The 22,443-nt window shown below is 36.0% G+C and overlaps 1 long non-coding RNA gene across 1 annotated transcript in view; it reads right to left on the minus strand.

Annotated features, from left to right (window-relative positions):
- Positions 1 to 19,547, minus strand: part of LOC120598695 (uncharacterized) — a 30,402-nt gene extending 10,855 nt beyond the window's left edge. Inside the window, exons 1-2 of the long non-coding RNA XR_005651711.1 lie at positions 19,297 to 19,547; positions 13,628 to 18,576 (exon numbers count right to left, since the gene is read on the minus strand). This is a non-coding gene — a long non-coding RNA (uncharacterized LOC120598695). The remainder of the gene's footprint in view (positions 1 to 13,627; positions 18,577 to 19,296) is intronic.
- Positions 19,548 to 22,443: the final 2,896 nt, after the last annotated feature.

Consider the following 22,443-nt stretch of genomic DNA (forward strand, 5'->3'; position numbering starts at 1 on the left):
GCAAGAACGGGGATCTTGGCCCCACCATTGTTAGCAGTGACCTTGAGCAAGTTACTTAACCTCTCTATACCTAATTTTTCTCACTGTAAAATGGAGCCATTAATACAGCGCTTGCCTTAGTGTCGTCGGATTAAATAATTAATTTAAGCACTTTGCCTGCAGAACTTGCTATTTAACTCTTTGCGATTCCGTATGCACAGAAATGAGAAATCAAGTTCCTGGAAGCATCATTGCTACTGGATAGTCAGCAGAGATTTATAAATGAAGACTTCGGAAAGCTTACTCTACCAGCCTTCATGGAATGTCTCTATACCCTTCTTCCCGTACAACGAATGTAAACAATTAGTTTTCGTATGAGACAATCCTTTCAGCCTAATAAATATGCATGACCTCATAGTGTTAGTTAGAAGATGCCAGCCACCTGACTTAGATGTAGAGCAAGCAAACACTGTTGCAGAATAAGTAGTTGGTCATTAAGAAAAAAAAATTGGCAACGGGCATAAGTGTCAGAGCAGCCTGCCAAATACAATTTCTTGAAAAAGATGAGATGAAGCCTCATTATAATTTGTCTCCAGTGGCCTATTTATAACTGTTAACAACTTAAAGATCTGTGATGTTATACCTCCTTGTGTTTTCTTTGTTTACTCTTAAAACTTACGATCTGGGTTAATTACCACGGAAGTCAAGAATATTAATCAAAACAATAATAGCATAATTGCACCATATCTTGTGCTTCTGAGTTACTTCTTTACAAAGAAAAAAATAATATTTCCTATGATAGTGTCAGGGTATATCGACTCCTTCGTAACGTAACATTTACAGAATTATTCTTATTGTTCTCTCACTTATTAATTTTTGTAAAAACTGAACCTGAAATCAGAAACATTTTAACAAATTATATTATTTCTCTGGATTACAAGGTAACTAATAATATTAAAATATGAACTCTTTAGACACATTAAGTAATGTTATACATATAAAAGTAAAATAAAGCTGATGATTATATCAATTATCATGTCAAAATTATATAGGCGCAATGTTAAGGAAAAGAAAGAGCCAGTTACTTAACCTCTCTATTATTAAATATATTATTAAATCATCTATGTTTTTAGGTATAGGAGATCTACAGTTTTTTAATAATAGTCCTTATATATTCGCCTTTTTAAAAAATTGTGACTGAAAGTGTCGCTTTTCAAAACCTTATGTAGAATTTCATTGCAAGAGAAACTCCAGAAAAACAAATAAAGACCAAGAATAAGAAATTATTAAAAGAAGGAAAAAAGGAGATCTCGATCAAATGAAATTTTATTGTCTTAACGAATTAATTTCAAAGTTTCCCTGGTGATCTTGACCTCCAGAATGTTACAGTAGTGCTCTCAACAGACCACATAGTAATCCTGGGAAAGGCAGATTAAAATGGTTCTTTTGGATTTTTAAAAGCTAGATTGAATGTTCAATGGTAAGACTCCTGTTCTGATAAACTCTTCTTTATCTAAATACCTGCCTTTCTCTTAATCTCCGTTGACTCCACCAGCCCTGAAGATAGCAGCTGTGCCATCTGATAGAAGATAAACCCATGTGCCTGTTTTCCACCCTCATTGAAAAAAACCTTTGAATTTGTAACTCGGGACTGAAGATATTTATCACACAATCTTCGGTTGCCAAGAATTCGAAAGTGGGCCACGTCGGCTGCTTCTGGAATCTGCCCTGGCCACTTCTATTTATTTAAAAAAAAAAAAAATAAAGTATCAGCATAGAATACCTAACTGAATTTTAGTGCACTTAACCAGAAAGATCAGGCAATATCCCCTGCAGAAATTTATTTAAACTATGTGGCTGAAGAAAAACCATTCAAATGTTACTGATAATACCCTAGATCCCATTACAGCTTTAATTTCATTCAGGCTCTGGATTCTTTTAAAAGTATATGTGTTAGCACAGTTTGTAACCCATCATGACAAAATAGGTATTGCTTTTCAGACGTCAAATCAAAGGAGACCAGAGAAAGAATCTGGCTAAACTGACATGCTAAAGTTAAGCTAATCAAAATTTGTTTCAAGATTTTTTTTTTCACCAAGTACTTGAAATGTACCTCATATCACAAGAAGTATTTTCAAAAAAAATTATTACCTTACTAATAATGTTCATTCCCCACCCCCAAAAAAATGATTTTCACGTTCCAAACACCCAAAGATCCCAGAGTTTAGAATGGTGTGCCCTCAGTTAGGCAAATTTATCCAGTGAGGAATTATTTTCAGCAGCTTTTCTTGTTAAATTGTGCTTGTACTCTTGTCCGCTTTTCATCCCCCTAAGCTATTGTCTGGTTCTCCTTCCTTTATCATATCTAAGCTCTCTCAGCTTGGGACATTGAATTAACCTGACTGATAAATAAATCCATGCTCATATTTGAAGGAACCCCAAGAAATACAAACTCAACTGGGTTCTTTCTAAACTTAATGTTTCTCCCCTATAACCATTGAATCCACCTGTTCGCCCAGATAAGAACTTCCCATAAAGGTAGTCAATGAGTCATTTATTTTTAGTTCAGTGGCAACCAACTACATTTAGTATTTGTTTTTCTTCCCAGTATCTTAAAACTCTTGGTCTCCTTCCTCTATTAATATTCAGCCAATATTTATTGAGAACCAAACATTATGCAAAATGTTGAGGGTTAAATAATACAGAAATGATATCCAAATAGAGCAGGGTATAAATAATGCAGAGGAGTAAATGGGAATGTTTCACAAAAGCAAGGACCATGTCTGGTTGTCTTTTTGGCTTCTTAGAGGCACCACAATTTTCAGGGTACGAGCACCTGTTTTAAAACCATTTAAAATTAATTTGTAATTCCTGCAATGGAAAGAAGAATAAGTCTACAATGTCCTGTTTAATAAATTGAAATAAAAACAGATTTGGAAAGTTGCTATAATCCATATATAATCAGATCTCTACTTCTTAAGTTCAAGGATTTCTTTAAAAATCAAAATAGTAATCAAAGCAAAACTTTTGTTAATTAGAAAAAAACATACAAATTGATTATTATTCAAAAATGAATAACCATTTTTTAAATTAATTTATGTATTTATTTATTTTTTAACCACAATTGACATTTAATATTATTTTATATTAGTTTCAGGTGTACAACATAGTGGTTAGACATTTATATAATTTATGAAGTGATCCCGCTGGATTAGTCTAGGACCCACCTGGCACTATACATAGTTATTACAATATTATTGACTATATTCCCTGTGCTATACTTTACATCCCCATGACTATTTCATAACTACCAATTTGTACTGCTTAATCCTTTCACCTTTTTTTATCCAGCCCCACAATTCCCCTCCCATCTGGCAACCATCAGTTTGTTCTCTGTAACTATGAGTTTCTCTTTGGTTTGTCCATTCATTTATTTTGTTCTTTTGATTCCATACATAAGTGAAATCATATGGTATTTGTCTTTCTCTGTTTGACATATTCCACTTAGCGTAATACCTTCCAGGTCCATCCTGTTGTCGCAAATGATAAAATTTCATTCTTTTTTTATGGCCGAGTAATATTCCATTGAATATGTATACCACTTCTTTAACCAGTCATCTACTGATGGGAACTTAGGTCGCTTTTATATCTTGGCTATTGTAAATAATGATGCAAGTGAACATAGGGGTGCATATACCTTTTTGAATTAGTGTTATGGATTTCTTTAGATAAATACCCAGAATTGGAATTGCAGGGTCATAAAGTAGTTCTATTTTTAATTTTTTGAGGAAACTCCATACTGTTTTCCATAGTGACTGCACCAATTTCCAATCCCACCAACAGTGCATGAAGGTTCCCTTCTCTCCACATCCTCCTCAACACTTGTTTGTTGATCTATTGACGATGGTCATTCTGACAGCTGTGAGGTGATATCTCATCGTGGTTCTAATTTGCACTTCTCTGATGATTGGTGACATTGAACATCTTTGCATATGCCTACTGGCCATCTGTATGTCCTCTTTGGAGAAAAGTCTGTGAATAACCATTTTAAAAAATGTAATGAGACTATCTTCTGTTGATTTTAGTTTTACTTTTATTTGTTCCTTGAATATCATATTAAATGTGTCTAATGGGTTGAGGTGTTTTCAAGGAGAAATTAGAAAAATTTTGTATTAAAATATAGGTGACATACCATATTATATTAGTTTTGGCTATACAGCATAGTGGTTCAACATTTACATTTTTTATGATGTAATCATCATGAGTCTAGTAACCACCTATTACCACACAAAGTTATTATGATAATAGAGACTATTTTCTCTATGCTGCATGTTACATCCCCATGACATTATTTTTTAATATAACTAGAGGTTTGTACCTCTAGTTATATTCCCCTTTGCCTTTTTCATCCATCTCCCTTCACACATAAGTGAAATCATACAGTATTCACATATACGTGAAATCATACAGTATTTTTCTTTGTCTGGCTTATTTCACTTAGCATAATACCCTCTAGTTTCACCTATGTTGTCACAAATGGCAAGATTTCATTATTTTTTTATGGCTGATTAATATTCCATTGTATTGTGGATGAAAAAAAAGGAGTTCTATGGAAAGTAACTTCATAGGGTAATCCGATCATAAATTGCCAACTGGGCAGGTCAAGGTGAGAGTAGGCAGGCCCCAGGCATACGACTTTTTAGTAAAAGGTTTATCTTTGCCTTAAGCAAGCTCTGCCCATGGTTTCTGTATATCTAAGTAACACACATTTGAAGTCAATCATCCTCAAGAGAGCATATATTCTTATTTACTATCCTGTAATCCAATTGCTGCCTTGCTCTCTCCCACCTGCATGAGACCTTCCTTATGTTCCCTCCTTAATTCCAAAGGCATAAAAAAAAGTCTGTTGAGGTCTTGCTTCCAGGCATATCCTCTGTTTAGCTCAAACTCATAAAAATTCTCTACAGGTTTGAACGCTTCTTGCATTGCCATGGGCATCTTTTCACGTGTCCGTTGGTCATCTCTGTCTTCTTTGAAGAAATGTCTGTTCGGGTTCCCTACCCATTTTTTAAATGGAATTGTTGATATTGAGTTGTATGAAATCTTTATATATTTTGAATATTAACCCTTTATCAGATATATAACTTGCAAATATCTTCTTTCAATCAGTAAGTTTTCTTTTCATTTTTCTTGATGATTTTCTTCACTGTACAGAAGCTTTTTAGTTTGATGTAATCCCATTTGTATATTTTCACTTGAGAATTTTTAAAAATTTTATCTTTTAGACTAAAAGCTGTTCATTTATCTCTCTTTTGCATTTGATGAAATTGTTTAGTTCTAAGTGATGCATTTCAAAGTCCGTATAACTTCCATTCAAACCCTTCTCTGCTCTCCAGCTGTGGTAGATAAGGAAATATGGCAGAGCCAGCTCCTGCCTCTCAGTCACTAGCTTTCAAACAATATAAACTGAATGACATTTTCTCTAGCCCTCATTTCTCTCTGCAGACCTGAAGTCTTATGTAGAGTAAGGCCACAGGAACACTGGAAGTGATAGCGAGCCTGAGGGTCCAGAAGGAAAGAACAGCTGTAAAACACTGGAACACTTTAGGGCAACTTCCTCCCTCTGATGACGGGGCCACCAGGTCCAAAACAATAAAACAATATCTTTTTTTTTCTGCTCAAATTCATTCATTTCATTTTACTATAGCCTGAAACTTTGCCAATTAGAAATTCACTTGAGTTAACAAACGTATACTTTTAAATGTGAAAACACCTCTAGGAGGGTTAAATTAAGTACCTTTCAGAGAAATTTGCTGTTCTGGACTCTGTGCTAGGACCTACACAATCACTGTTCACCTGATACCACATCTGATAGGAGGAAAAGATAGTTATAAAACAATGTGTTGTATGTTTTAATAAAAAATACTATATGTTTTTAAGTGATCTCTGAAGATGTTAGCAAAGGCTTCACTGTGAATGTGACTTTGGAGCCAGAGTTTGGAGAGTCGACAGAAGTTCCGTTGTCAGAGAATAAAGACCAAAGTATTTCATGCAGAGAGAATCGTTTGCACAATTCAAAAGGGCAGAAAAGGGCCTTGCTTGGCAATGAGGAAATGCTTGTTCTGTCCATAGAGTGTGCGGTGCAGATAGGGACTCACAGAACTGATAGGGAATAAGATGGGTAGATGACAGCTGGATTGCAAAGGATCAAATGAGCTAAGTTTAAAAGACTAAATAGTTTCTTTTAGTCAAAGAAAGGCATGAAAATGTTGGAACTAGGGTAACAGGTCCAGATTTGTATTTTCAAAAGATAATTCTGACAGCAGTACCTCTTAGTGAATCAGACTTAATTTTTCTTAAGAACTAGCTAGAAAACAACACCTAGGAACTAGAAAAAGCAGAAAGGAAAAATTAGGCACATCAGAGCATGGGGTACTTTGGCATAGGGTCATCCTGCTAGAGAAGCTGTAAAGAGGAATTTAGAGTCAAATAGGAGTATAAGGCACATGAGGAAGATGGAATGGGAGGAAGAGATTTTAGCAAATTCAAAGTTAAACATGGGTTGTTTTAAAACAGCATTGGCAAACTATGGCCTGTGGGCCAAAGCCTTCTATCTGTTTTTGCACAACACAGCTATGAATGTTTCTACATTTTTAAATGGTTGGGAGGAAAAATCAAAACAAGTATAATACTTGTGGAAAGAAAAAAAAAGAGTAATACTTGCAACATACGATAATTATATAAAATTCAAATTTCAGTATTTGTTAGTAAAGTTTTATTTTAACAGCCATGCTCATTGTGTATATATCATCTATGGCTGCTGTTACACTGCAGCAGCAGAGTTGGATGCTTATGACAGAGACTATATGGCTTGAAAAGCCTAAAATATTAACTATCTGGCCCTTTACAGAAAAAGTTGGCAGGAATGTATATAAGTTTAGAAATAAGAAAACCAACCCTCTTCCTTCATCCTGCCTTTGAGTCAATGAAGTTATATATGACCTGGAAGCAATGTCTGTATCTGTGCCACATATGGTGATGCACAGGATTTGCAAAAACTGGAGGCTTTGCTACAGTGGTCTGTTCAGGCACTTGGGAGTGTATGTCCCTCTCTGACAACCCCATCTCCACTTCCCAGTTTCCTGCACCAGGCATCCACGACCCAGAATCCATGACTTTTTATATACCTATTAGCATTAAGCCTCAGCTATTTTTAATGAAGTTTAAAAAAGATTTGGTGGGTAATTTGAGAACTTATGAAAACGCTCTCCCAATCTCAGACACTGATGTGATAACAGACATGTAAATATGGTTTCTTTGTAAATTGTGGACCTGCGTATAGTGGCTTAAAATATCATGGAATTTCTATTCATGTGGTTGAACCTGAGTCAATGTGACTTAACAGGGTTAAAGCTCATAAAAGATGACTAGGGCTTGGAAGCACGCCAGTAAAGGTTTCCTGATTACTACATGCTGACTAGTTCAGATTATTGTTCGAAAGCTAATGAATGAAGCAGACAGGATGCAACACTAGAGATTAGTTTTATGAATTGGAATTTATCACTGACTGCAAAATATGTCTGGAAGAAAAGATATTGGGGTAGAGAGTTAAGAAGGTGCAGATTCATTCATAGGACTTAAACTAAAATGCTTTTATTGATAAAGTTCATCTAGAATCACTCTGCAAAACCATTTTTAGTTTTCACACTTAAAAGCACTACTATACTAAATGTCTTATAGGAAAATTTTTCCTCATCTATTGGAGAAACAGATATAGAGTGCTTATGAGGTTACGTGAGTCATGTCAGGTCCTAGCGATACAAAAACAAATAAGACATGGTTCCTTTCCTCAAAAAACTTACTCCTACAGAAAGAAAACTGGGAGAATAAAGAAAGAAATAATCTTAATAAGGCAATAAGTAATTCATACATAAAATCAAAGTATTATTTAGTTCAGTTTTGACACAAAGGGAGTAATAATTAAAGAAAAATATGTTAATATCTATAAAGCACTTGGAGTTTCTTAGCAGAAAGACTCTAAACAAATACAAAATCATCAAAGACCAAGTCAATCTGTAATTTTAATTCCAGACATCATGGAAGAGAAAGACTTAGATGGTTTATGTTGCAAAGGCAATTATTATTCAAGATAAGTTATCACGTACCAATAATAAAATCCTGACTTAGTTAAATCTGTATCCCCAGAGGTTAACACCATGCAATCTATGCAAAAAAGGCTCAATATGTGTTTGTTGAGTAACTGAATTTCACCACTTTTTGGTGAAACCAAATTTTCAATGTGTTTGGACAATATTACTCTGAAACTGGTTTCACGAAACTGTAGCCTATATTCAAAACAGTAGTATTTTGGCTACGTTGAATTATAAACCATTGTGAGCCAAGAAGCTTGCCCCTGGCCATTATTAACCCTTTGTACTGAGCAGGGCAAGAGGAAGGCAGTTTCAACCAAACCCATCATTGGAATTTATTATTCTGCACCTCTTTGAGAAATGTAACGGGATTTTCTGAGACTCTTGGGCTTATGAAAAGGAACTGCTTTAAAATATCTAGCATGAGCATTATTTACTGTGTAAAATAGAATTAGCAATAACAACTAATAGTAATAATAACCATAATAAAAATAAATGCTACCTAATATAATAATAGGTATAATATAATACAATATCATATGTCATGTAAAATGGGAAGATTAGATGAGTAAAGTGTAATGTGTTTACACAGAGTCCGAGACACAACAGTTGCTCAATATGTATTAGTTTTATTGTTAATTGTTATCCACATTTACTGGAAAGAACAATGGTACAAATAGACCAAAATTATTTCTTCTGAAATTTGAGATTAATTGTATAAATTTTCATTTAGCAATTGATTTCCTTTCCTCTAATTAAATCTGCCCTTGTTTTCATTTTTTATTTACATATTCATTCATAAAATAAAGACCATTCATTCAAGCAAACATTTAGTGAGCTTAATCAATGCTATCTTCCTTTATGTGTTTACAGATGGGCTAAACATTCAAATACATCTTGGTTCCTGCTTTCAAAAAGATCACAGTTCACTAGGGAAATCAGACAAACAAATCACCAATCGAGTTGTCTGTCATGACACAGGTATGCTCAGGTACAGTGAGATAGAGCTTCCAGTCCACAATTCAGTGTTAAGGAAAGCTTCTGTTAAAGAGGTAGTGCTTGGGCATTTTTAAGAAATTAGTAAAATCTAGCCAGGTAAGGGAGGTGGAAGCCATAATCATTCCAGGCAGAGGAAACATGGAAAAATATGACATTAAAAAACAAACGAAACACACACAGAAAAACATGCAATTTTTTTTTGGCTGAAACAAAGGATACATGTTGGGTGTCTTATTTGGCTGTCTCAAAATCAGATGTAGAGACAGGAATTCAGTGTATCAATGGTGAGGTGCTCCTAGGAAACACTGGGAGAGCAGTGGGAAAGTAAGCTGGGAAAGAAAGGCAGCCACAAAGTCTATTTTATCAAACCAGTTACCACTGTGAGGAAATGGAAATCAGCTATATTCGGGCCCCCTGGGAGCTGATGAAGGACACAGGCCTCGGAGTTATCTAACTAGAGAGTAAAGAAGTCGGAGTACTTATGCGTCAACTTGTTATACTTGTTGGTTGAGGACGCTGAAGGAAAGACCTCAGGCATTGAAAGTCAGTCTCACTGCCATGGTAAGGCCCTAGGATGGGGTGGGAAGTGGCAGAGTCAATAGTACTTGCTACATTGGGCATACCTAAAAGCCATACTGATGGGAAGAGGTGGATAATGAGGAGGTTTTTGTCTTATGCCAAGGAACTTGAACTTTATCCTTACTATTACAGGAGCTTTTGGAATGCTTTTTTTAAAAAAGATAAAAGAAATCGGATTAGTTTTATAAATTTGACTCCTGCTATCTCTTTGGAAGATGAATAAGAAAGGGCTGAAATAGGGGTAGGTAGCAGCTACTGAAATTGTCCTGACAAAGACTAGGCTGGCCTGAGCTAAGGCAGTGGCAGTGTGATTTAGAAGAGTGGGCAAAGTAGAAATTAAGGCAAAGGAATTCTGAATTCATGCAGAAGAAAGAAGAGAGGAAAGAGTCTCAGGAGATTCCAGGTTTGTGTCTTGGAAAACTAAGTAGAAGGCAGTACCTTTTTCACCTATATTGAGAATTCCAAGAGGAGGAAACAGAGAGTATACGATCGATGAGATCAGATGTAGAAATTCTATGTGTGCAGCAGGCTGTATAAATCCAGAAGTCAAAAGACATTTTTGAGCTGCAGACATAGCTTTGAGTATTCTCAGAATACAAATGGTGGTTGAAACCACGGGTAAGATTGTCAAGATGGTTCTAAGCGCTGTGAAAACAAAGAAGAAGAGATCCAATGGGGAACAAGGCAGGTAAGCAATTATGGGATGGAAGTATTGGCATAAAATGTCACAGGAGATTCTTAAGATTTAAGAGAAGTCAGAGAAAACTCTACCTAGAGTCTTTCACTCTCAAACATGAAGGATGAGTCGATATTTATTGGGTGGATTAAATGGGGACTGGAGCACTCCTGACAGGATGACTTGTGCAGAGAAAGACAAGTTTAAGAGGGCAAATCACAGAACTTGTGACAAGTTAATATGAAACCAGGCTAAAGTTTGCCTTTCCATTATAACTGAGGATAGGTACTCCCTGAAAATGAATGTGAGCTCCCTCAATTTTTTTTTTTATCTCCAGTAGCTAGCACATATTAGGTGCTCAATAAATGTTGAATGGAATGATGGAGTCTGTTCAGATAAATAATGTAATGTGACATAATATAACACAACATAATTTCAGAGAGACTTGCTTACTTACCAGGAAGAAAAACTTGTAATCAGCTAATTTTATTCACTCAATAACTGTTTAATCCAACTACTATATAGGTTGCCTGACCCCATATCTATTCCTTGAGGCAGGCCCCATGAGAACAGCCAACAAGCAAAGCAGTGTTTACCATCCTATCCTTGATTAATAGAAACAATAGCCCATTTAAATAAAAAGTCATCTGATTCAGACTATTTACATAAACAGACTCTTTCCTACTTAGTCCTGATTAGAGAAGTTCTATTATAAACATATCCTATCTGAACTAGCCCACCTACTGTTTGCCTTAATTTGTTGCCCCTGACCTCAAGTAACTTCATTGTTATTTTGCTAACACCTAACAGCACCTGTCTCAGTACTAGGTGTGTACTCAGTATTTGTGGACTAACTCCCAGGAATTAGTTGACTTCTAAATAAAGTAAAGACTTTGCATTCAGTATTCTCAAATTTTCTGCATTGTGGTGAACCTGTTATTCTTGACTGCACGGAAATTCTTCTTCATTCTTATAATCACACTGCTACTTTGCCTTGGAGATTTATCCCTCAGTCACTGGATATAGTTACGGAAAGCGCCCTTAAGTTACACTCCTTCCTCTGGCCAAGATATGGGCACACGACCATGCTGGGCAAAGCCTATGTTTTTGAGATTAATTTGAAATTTGAATAAAGTGACACAGTAACAATATAGGCAGTCCTTCCTACTCTACATATCTAGTTCTTATCATTTCCTAATACTGGGTCCTTGGATTTATTTTTTATTTATGAGCTACCCCCATAAATTGCTATAAATTTCATTTTAGCTTTTAACTCATTCAGAATTAGATTCTGTTGCTTGTAACCAAAGAATTCTAATCACACATGGTTCTAAAATTCTATGAGACATAGCAAGAAGAAAGAAGAGAAAGAGTAGAAAATGACACAGAAGCATACTAAGTGGAGAAACATATTAAAATATAAACCCAAAAGATGAGTTGTATCAAATTTATCTTTTTTTACCGGAAGATGAATTGTATATTTTTAAATCATTAAGTGTGAGCCTACGGTTAGTGGCTTTCGAATTTGGTGAACATAGTAATTATTCAGGATGTTTGTCTGAATGTAGATGTCTAGGCCCTGTACCCAGAGGTCTGTTTCTGCTGGTCCTTATGGGACCTGTGAATCTGCATAATTTACACATGTCCCAGGTGATTCTCAGACCATGCTTTGGGAAATACTACTTTAGGTTCTACTCTATATGAAAAATGGCAGCTAATTAGATCTGTGAGCACAGCAAAACGTGCCTGCTCCCTGCTCAGTTTTACTAAGCAATCCCAAAACTTCAAGTCACAACGACTGTCTTACAAAATTTCCAGGTTTACCAATGACAACGGTGGCCTATCAAGTGGATTGAAGATATGTTTAAGTACATATAATAAACAGCAAAGACACTCAGTTTTAAACTTGTTGAACAAGGAAGGGTCAATGAGATTACAAGAGAGAGAATTTAGACTTAGAAGACTACCATCTTTATAACCAAGTTTTTCTAATTTAGATAAAAGCAACTTTCATGTGGATATGATTTTATTTCTTGTTAATATTTTGTATACTCTTGTATTCATTCAAAATACCACCATCTGCACAAGAAAAAAAATCTCCATCATAAAGGATGGAACTTCTTAATTACAATCATTTTATATGGAGGTGGGGTGGTGCTAAGACCAACTGTATTACTGGACTAACCGTACAGGTAAGGTTATCTCTAGAGCCAACATATAGTATTTACCATGTAATTTCTGCAAACTTATTTGAAGAATTGAATTTGCTTTTTCAAAAGCCGATAACAGAAAAAAGTATCCCATAGTTCTAGCTAAGCATTTTCACAAAACAAAAAATTCCAAATACTTTTTTTTTAATGTGGTTAATGCTTTTACAGATACATCTTTATATAAAAGCTATAAGACACATATGTTATAGGAAATAGTCAAGGCCTGATTGTACTTGTATGCTATGCCCAATGTTGGTTAAACTGCTATTTTGCTTAACTATTTTTATAATGTTTTATAATTTTTAAATTATAATATTTATTCAATTATAGTATCATTTCATAGATACCATGTAAAACTTTGATCCTTGAAATAAAAAAATAGTATTTTTTAATTCCTTTAAAAATTTAATTCAATACAACATGATTCAACAATTGTTTATTGAGTAGGACACTCTTTACTCCACTAGACACTGAAAAGGATTGAAAAAATGTATACAGTGAAAGATTTTATGGTATAACTCTAAAAAACAAGAGATTCAAGAGTAGAGGCTGACCAAGGTGTTGTATAGAGCAATACGAGGCTATGGTTGTGGCACGTGGAGCCCAAGGACACAGTTCTCCAGGAAGCCCGTGTGAGATGGTACTGAATAGAAGATCTTTGTTCTCTGTCTTACTTCCTGCACATGACACTCACAAGGTTTACACTAGGGAGGAGAATGTGCAGTAGAAACTAGTGTCTGAACACTGAGTTAATATTTAGAAATTAGTCACGGACTTGGGGAAGTATTTTTCGTTATTTATACACAAGCTTACTAATCAAAAAATCAAAGAAATAATATGAAATAAACACAGAGCTTTTTATTAGAACTTTAGGCTTAAATTTTTTTAAAAAAAGCTATTTTTCTCTGTGCGGCTGGTACATGTGACAATCACAACAGACCATGTGTGTTGTAACTTTAACCAAACATTTACCAAACATCCCTTTCTGCAGCAGAGACAGGGCTAGGTTAAAGGGGACTTCTTTTTCTTCTCACCCTTCTTTGTACTATTTTGCATTGGTCTATGGCTTTTCCTTCTCAATAATCTTCATTTATCTTATTTTTGATGATTCTTCTCAGACAGGAGATGACAGGAGTAGGTTCAGTTGCTCCTTTTATTGGCACCAAGAATATGGAAATTTTTAATTCAGTTCAATATGACTCAGCAAGTGTTTATTGAATATCCACGTGATACTTTGTTCTCCTTTAGACACTAAAAAGAATGCAAAAGATACATAATGCGACCCCTGCCTTCCAGAAGCTGGACCTTCTGTTGAAAGATAGATAGACAAAAACTAGATGGAATACTATGTAATGACAGGTGAGGCTTTGGGGATGGTGGTGTTGATGGTGGCAGTGTCCCTTAGCAAAGAGCTAACTTACATGCCTTACGCATGTTTTTAACACTAAAGAGAATAACAGTAACAATATTCTTAGGAAAACCAGGACAACATTCAGCAGAGTAGAAAAGTGCAAATTATAAGCTGATGGCCATCTCTCTCAGGGCTAGGAGAGAGCCAGCTTACATAAAGCAGATGTGGATCAAAAAAGAAAGGAATTCCATATCTGTTGGAATGTACATCTGGAAGATTCTCCTGTCAAAGAACAGTGATGTTAGACTCTTTTAAGCCTGAAGTAACTTTAAAAAAATAATATGTGGTTGGCCATTTCAAAATCTTGCCCAACCAGCATCAAACATAGAATTATTGGTAATGAGAAATAAACTGATAAATGAAGTTCAAAAGAGAGGTATAAAATGAAACTGACCTCCAAGAAAGTGGTTTTGTCCTTTAGTTCGGAGCTAGGGCAGCCTTAAGTCCCTTCTGGACTTGTGTTTTTTTCTTTTTTTTTCCTTTTTGCAAGTACTGGCCGCAATGTTGTCATTTGCTTTCTCTCTGCTAAAAGTGAATGACTAAGTGGAGGTAAAAATCGGTTAGGTATCACCACAAAAATGATAGATTTTTATGAATGAATTTTATTCATGGTTATAATAGAGACTTTTTGGTTCCAATATAAAATTGGAGCTTTTGCATAGTTTTTCATGGTGGAGGAGGCCACTGGTGGTAGAGAGCGGCTCCCTTAGCACCTCATAGGTCAGTTTAAATAATTTCATAAGCAGTAAATCAGACAATGCTTTAGCAAGAAGGAAGGCTGTGGAAATTTACTACATGTCAAAGAGAGTAACAAACATTTGGAGATTAATTAGTAACCAAGATAACAGAATACTGTTTTTCTAAAAACAATCAGTAATTAGACCACCTAGAAAACAAGTTGTTAACAAATCGAGTAGGCAGGATAACTGGTTAAAACAGAAAGTCAGCTCAATTCGTAAAATAAAATACTTCCTTCTCTTCCATGCCATTTTCCATTGTAGGGTTCCTTCTATATGCTGTTTAAAAATATGAGTTCCCAGATAGCAGAGGCTCTTTGCCAAGCCTTTACCAAGCAATTCAAGCCGTGTTCTAAGCACCCATCTTGTTCCAAGCACCATTCTAGCATTTGAGGATACGGTAGGATATTTCCAGCCTCTGACTAGAATTTCATAGAAGTTTCAGTAAAGATGTAGATCAAGGTGGAGATACTGCCTACACCTTGAGGAAATTTTAAAGGCCCACCCAAAGACTTCAGCACCATTCTTCCCAACTCTCCATCCTCCAACTACAGCCACACTGCACATGCACACATATGTAAAGGAGCCTCCTCTTCTAGTTAATCACGGTGGTTTGATTCCTCGTTATCCACCACGCAAAGCCCAGTGTACAGTTGGAGAATCTGACAAAAACGATGCAGTGCTAGACTGGAAAGCTCTTGCCCAAGTGGTTTCAGGAAAATCAAATGATTTCTTCCATATCCTATCATATTCCGGTATCAAGAACAGTGGCACTGTTTCAGCTAACATTTAAGTAATAAATTAGCATATCACGATCAGACTTTTTCATATAGCTGCCCTCATTTCTAAATTAATTTGATAGGAAGAATGTCAGATCTACAGAATGGATAAAGGAAGTCATTTTACTTAAACTAACAATGTTACCCAAACTCTGCCATATCATGGTACACAGAAAATCACAACGTCTGAAAGGTTTACCAGGGTAAAGGAAAGCTTTTGAAGATGGACTGACTGCCTGGAAGGCTCTGATGCCTCAGGCCCAAGGTAACCAATATCTGGGCATACCTGTAACCCTTTGTGCACATCATTTGGGTAGCTCTGATCTATGAATTTGATTGTGAAGTATTTTATTTCATGCTCAGAAATAACTGAGTTTCTTTTCTCTGAACCCTCTCTCCCAACACTTTCAATGAGACTAGGATATGTCGTCAGAGAAAGAGTCATGATTTGAAATGGCTGTTAGAATGAGTCTTTTTATTGAAGGCATTGTGCCATAAATTCTCAGGTGAGATGGACAGAAAAATTATTGAGAAATACTGAGCAAGAGTTTACTAGCTCAACCCTTTTTGTTTACCAATGAAGAAATAAGGTATAGAGGAAAAACATTAGTGTTTTAGCAGAGGGTAGTTATGAAGTTAAACAAAGGCAAGTTTTTCTTAGCTTTCAATCACAGACTTTTTATGGTTCTGTGGTTCTCAAATGGGGCCCCCAGACTGGCAGCATCAGTATCACCTGAGAACTTGTTAGAAATGCTGCTTCTCAGGCAGCACCTCAGGCCTAATGCATCAGAAACTCCAGAGGTAGAGCCCAGTATGCAGCGTTTTAGCAAGCCCTCTAGGTGGTTCTGATCCATATTAAAGTTTGAGAACCACTACACCCCAGTGTGTCTCTGTCATAGGAGGCCCGAGAGGCCAAACTGGATCAAGACTGTATGTACCTGTGCAGTCAGAAGCCAAACACCAAACCTAAATATTTGTGAGTGGAGCAAGGCTTTGCCGTAAGAGAGAGATGGACTTCGAAGCTAAGCGGTAAAAGAAATATAAGGTTAGTAGTAGAAGGGAGATTCTGACTTCAGGATCGAAGTGGGAACTCCAATTCTCTAAGGACTACTCCATCTCCTATGACTGAGGCCTTACTGCCATCTTAACTCTGTCAATAAAAGTTTCAACTCTATAAATGTGGGAACTTAAAGGGAGTATTCTAATTTTATAATGAAAACCAGTAAAAGAAAACAATTTTAGTTTTCAAAATTGCCCTTTATTGCTTTTTCTGTTATACATAATTATTTTGAAAATGACAAACCTCTCTTGATTTTAGTTTATATAACGTGGAAGATTAAGGAGAAGGAAGGAAAAAAAAATCTTGGAGATGATGCAAGGTTGAGTTTGTCTATTTTACATCGTCATTGTTAAATTCCTTTGCCCTGAAAAACACTCAAGTTTCTTTTCCATGTGACTCACAAGCAAATTGCTATTCCTTAGATGTGGGTCTTACATTGTGTGGGTCAGGGATATCAAATACCAAAATATGGGGAAAAAAAATATACACAGCTTATATTTTAGTCTAACAATAATTCTATCATAAGCAAGTCGAATTTGTTTAGAATTCTACTAAACGAGTAGAAAAATTCTCTTTCATGATTGAAAAATTCACATTAAGCTTGGCAATAATAGGAGCATTAAAATACTTTTATGTTATATCCATGAATAATAAAGCTACAACCAACACTGTTGCTATTAGTTAACTTGGTTCATACCAAGATCTTATAAACTGCTCCTAAAAGAGGAAGGCATTATATTTCATTCATTTCTTTTTATCCCCCTCTAATCCTTTCTAAATAGGTGGACTCATATTTCTGGATAATGCCTTTTAAACAATTTATCAAATCTTTACTTAATAAATATCAACTGCCATTGGAAAATACAAGTCTCCCAACCTCTGAAACCATGATATACAAGATGACAATCAAGGCCATATACTCAATTTGTCAGATAGTTGTCTATTTACTACCCCATAACTAAAACCTTTTCAATAGGAGAGGTTGTAGGTACAGATAGAGTAAGAATTTTATGAGGAGCTACTATGAAATAAAACGAAGATCTTATAGTAAATAGTTTATCATTATTTAAGAATGTTTATTCTAGTCTTTGTGTCTTTCCTTTGCAAAGTTTATTTTACTTTTATTTGTGCAGATATAATTAGAACCCAGTGTTTTAATCTTTCAAATTGTGGAAAGGAATGCTACTTATTTACTAAGTCTTTATGCCTAACACAATAATACAGTGCTCAAGTCTATAAAAAGCTTGTCTGAACAGAAAACAGTAATGCTTCAGGCATATACCAGGGCGGTGCCAATGTGTTTGCTGAGATAGTTCTCAAGACTTTTTTTTAGTCTCTTAAATGCACTAACAAATTCCACATTCATAAAATTTTCCTTGAGAAGTAGAGAATATCGTGAAGTGTATTTTAAGTAACCTGCGATGATTCAAAGAAAAAAAAAGGTACTACTAGTATTTTCTACTCTGAAGTGTAAAGTTAGGGAGAGATTAAGAAAAGAGGCTGTTCATTTAATAAAAGAATTATCATTTTGAGAGCTGACCCAGCTTTCATGGATAAAAGAAAGTGTAATTGTGAGAACAAAATAAAATATTGAAACTATCTAATTCTCTAAAGCACCACAGAAACCATCACTATACAAGTTAATCTTTCTCTTCTAATTAATGCACAGTATGAGAGGCCAGGTCTCTGGTTTTCTGAGGCTGCCGCTTAATCACTAGCAATTTAAATTCATTTGCATCACAACTAAACTAATTGCAACCTCCCTACCAAGGCCTTAGAATCAAGTTATGTAAAGACAATGTTAAGAAAAATGTATTTTTAAGAATTCTTTTTCCATCACTACTTTTTTTCAAGTCTGTAATGCAAATACTTTACTTTCAAATGCACCTTATGAGAACAATCAAACTATTTTCCTTACAGGCAGCAGACTCCATCTATACTGTTCTGTTATTTCTCATTCTTGTACCCATCCTTCCTTAGTATTTCTGCAGGCACTCTGAAAAATTATCAAATACCTAATTAAGATTCTAAAGATGTTTGTGTCAGCTCCATTATCTCTAGGAAAAATGGAAAAGAAAAGGGTGTCCCTATTTATGGTGAACCTTCTATGTGTCAAACACAGTTGAATTTCTATACATGATCCTTGTGGACACTGTAATTCTAAGAGGTCGTTGTTATTGCATCCATTTTTTAGGGGAAGAAATCGAGGCCCGGAGAGATTTAGCAATATATTGTCCTACAGATATAACTGGGCTAAAGCAGTATCTGAACTTAGCTGTGTGTAACTCTGAGGCTCGTGCTCTTTGTAAAGTAAGTAAAGTAATATCCCTGGAATTTTACTAATCTTAATTATAATTATACCTTTAAATAAAAATGCCTTTATTTAATGATGAATATCAAAGCATTGTCACATACATCATCCCATCTCAAAGCAGCTGGAAGAATGAGGGCTTGTGGGGGTTATTGTCAGGATTAGCAATAATGTATATAAAATATAATATCGCATGTAAAACAAGTGCTCAACAGTTTTATTATTATTATTATTATCATTATTATTATTATTAATTATAATTGATCTAGCAGACTTAAAAGTTAGACAGTACAACTGTTTTCATTTCCTCTGGACAGACTTTCTCTACAAAGATTAATCCTTTTCACATTATACGCCACAAGCAGGAAGTACTTTAAGATTTTTATTTACCAGGCATTTACTTACGAGAATTTCAAAACCCCATATTCAACTTCAGTTTGTTTGCAGTGCGGGCAGGCAGGGCATGGAAGGAAACTAAGTGTGCGACAGGCTTACAACCTTTCCCAGCCGAGTCAGAATTGGAAATTTTGCCTTCAGTCTCCAAAATAGGTCTCCTTTTCCACTGTACCTGAGTGATACCTAAGGAAGTTCTTTCTCATAAGCAGCATTATTTACTTCTTACGAAGGGTAATGGAGAGCCCTTCTTTAGGTTTCTGGCTTTTACAGGGAGGGGAGCCTCTTCCCCCCGCCCCGCCACCCCTCCCCTTCCCTGAGGTGGTGCAGACCACGCTTGTTTATGGTTTGGTGAGAGTAGTTATCATGACGCAGAGCAATGGTTCCGGTTTGACTTCTGTGGCCACATTCCTGCTTTCCGGATAGTAAGCAGTGAAGTACAAGAAAAGTGCTTGGTATCAGTGACTCACAGCGAGACAGGAAATCTCAAGCGGGTCCACCCTTCCTTCCTGCCCTCCCGACCAGCTGAGTTGCAGAGCCACAGGCCACAACCAGCCTAGAGTCTTGGTGAGAAGAGCTGAAGCCTACAGAGACAGGACCACTGCAGAAGGCTCTCTAAATAGGTTAAAAGGGCCAGGCCCAGCCACCAGGAAAGCATGCTCTCTTTATCCTAGAGAATATTTTTTCTGTTGAGATTTCTCTCTTCACCTTTACCCAGTATCTCCCTGGTTTATTCTGGTCTTTATTGTTTTTAAACATGAAAACAATGGGCTTGACACAATTCAGTTGAATGGTCCTCATTTACGCCATGTTTTAAAAGTATGCAAGAAATGACATTAATCATCATTAAGTAATGCCTCCACAATAGCAAAATGGCAGAATGTGTCTCTCCAGCAAAATGTAAACATATTTACAGTAGATTTTTGAAAGCAGTGTGAAATTCATTCAATAAAGTTATACGAGTTTCTCTTCATGGGAGCTGCAAATGGTTATAATGATGATAAAGTCATCATTGTGCAGAGGAAGGGGCCATTAAGTGGCCCCTTCACTGTCTTCACTGAAGAGGCTTCAAGAAAGCCTCTTCACTGTCTCCCCAAAATGTTTTTAAATTCACAAAAAGTAAATAAAGCTCAAACAGAAAAACAACAACAACAACAAATACTTTACATGAAACTGCCGCTTGCAGTGATTTGTTCTAAGAGTTGAATGAAGGAATGACACAAAATAATGATATACATTATTCCCATGTGTGGCAAGCGTAATAATATGTTTCCAGTTCATTCACTAAACTGTAACAAATTATCCCTAGAAAAAGTCAAAGCTCTGAAAAGAGTTGTTACAACAGAGTGAATTCGTCAGTACCTTTTTGTAAAGCTACTTCCCTCTTTTCCTGCAGGGCAGCAATGTCAGAAAGTGGCAGAAGTCTGCATTAAGTATCTCAATAAAGAAATTAGGTCTCAAGTTGAAAAACTATCAGTGAAGGAGATATATATATATATATGTGTGTGTGTGTATGTATGTATGTATATATGTATGTACATGAATGTATATATACACATATATGTATATGTATGTATATGTACACATAAAGTTTTATATATATATATATGTAAATATATATATATAAATATATATATATATATAAACTTTCAGTTCTCACCTCTGAAGGGAACCAAAATTTTGCCACCCTGAAACTGCTTTTTGGGATATTGATTTTAAGCTCCTTATTAAGAAATGAGACACAGAAAGAACTTTTGACCCATCCCACTTTCCGGTCCAAGAGATTCAGACAGAAAAATCTGCTTTAGAAAGAGAGCTTGGCCATAAGTACCTTAAGAATCTTCACCCTTAGAGTCTTCAGTCAAGAAGCCTGTTAGCTAGATACCCCTCTGTGTCCCATTGTTTCTGAGTTGCTCAGCAAGAATTTTCCTGACATGTACATTCTGCTCTTCCTCAACACCTGTAAATAGCCCATCTCAATTCTGAAATCTAATAACCCATACCCCCCACACACATCTTTCTCCTTTGTCCAAAAATGTCATATATACCCAATGTTGCCTCACTGTCTTCAGAATTTTCACGCTTATGTGAATTCCCCATACACATGCTTTAAAAACTTGATTTTCTCCTGTGAATATGTTTCTGTTAATTTGATTGTTAGCCCAGCTACAAGAACTTAAAGGTGGGAGGAAAAATTATGGTTTTTAGCCCCTCCTTCTTCTTTTATTTTTCTGCTCTCTCCAAGCACAACTCACCCTGTGTTCCAGCCATGCCCAAAGACTTCTAATGCACTTGTCCATTGTTTTGTGTCTTTGAATAAGGTGCTGTCTTTTCTTTCTGAAAAGCCATCTACCCCATTCCACCAGCAAGTACCTGTAACTCATCCAGCATTGAGAATTTTGCCCAACTGTTCATACACTTAAGTATTTATTGAACAACCATTATGAAGCAGACATGGGTGGGGCGGGGAGAACAGGTTACTATTCTAGTGAAACATTCATTGTAGTGCAAAGAGAGGCACAAAGTTAAGAAAGAAAAAAAACAGAGAGGAAAAAAGGAAAGAAGTAAGGGAATGAGGGAAAGAAGGAAGGAAGGAAGGAAGGAAGGGAGGGAGGGAGGAAGGAGGGAGGGAGGAAGGAAAAAGGAAGGAAAGAGGAAGATAGGCAGGCACTACCATGTCATGATTAGTGTTGTACAGGGCCATATGACAATGGGTGACTAGGCTATTACTTACATCAAGTGTCAGAGATCCAGCCACCAAAGTTGAATTCTAAATGGCAAGATGGAGCCACTGATGTAGAGATAGGAACTACTAGTTCGAAGGTGCTCAGCTAGAGAGCAAGCCTGATTCCCAAAGAACTGAAAGGGGCCAGTGTGACTGAGGTGCAGTCAGAGAGAAAGGCAGCTGCCAGATCCCACTGACTTTGTAAGACCAGTAAGAAGTTTAAATTGAAATTTTAAAGCAAAGAATTCATATAGTCTAATATATTTTAATAAATCCCTCTGAGTGTTGAGTGCATGTTGGATTTTAGGGGGTCAAGTGCTGGAGCACGCAAACAAGTCAGGGTACAGGTGCAAGAGTCAAGATAATTCTCTGTGCTCACACAACATTTTGTGAACAGTCCATTTTAACACTAACGTGGTCTTTAAAAACTGATT

This window comes from Pteropus medius, unplaced genomic scaffold, assembly GCF_902729225.1.
Source record: "Pteropus medius unplaced genomic scaffold, Ma_sr-lr_union100, whole genome shotgun sequence".
NCBI lineage: Eukaryota > Metazoa > Chordata > Mammalia > Chiroptera > Pteropodidae > Pteropus > Pteropus medius.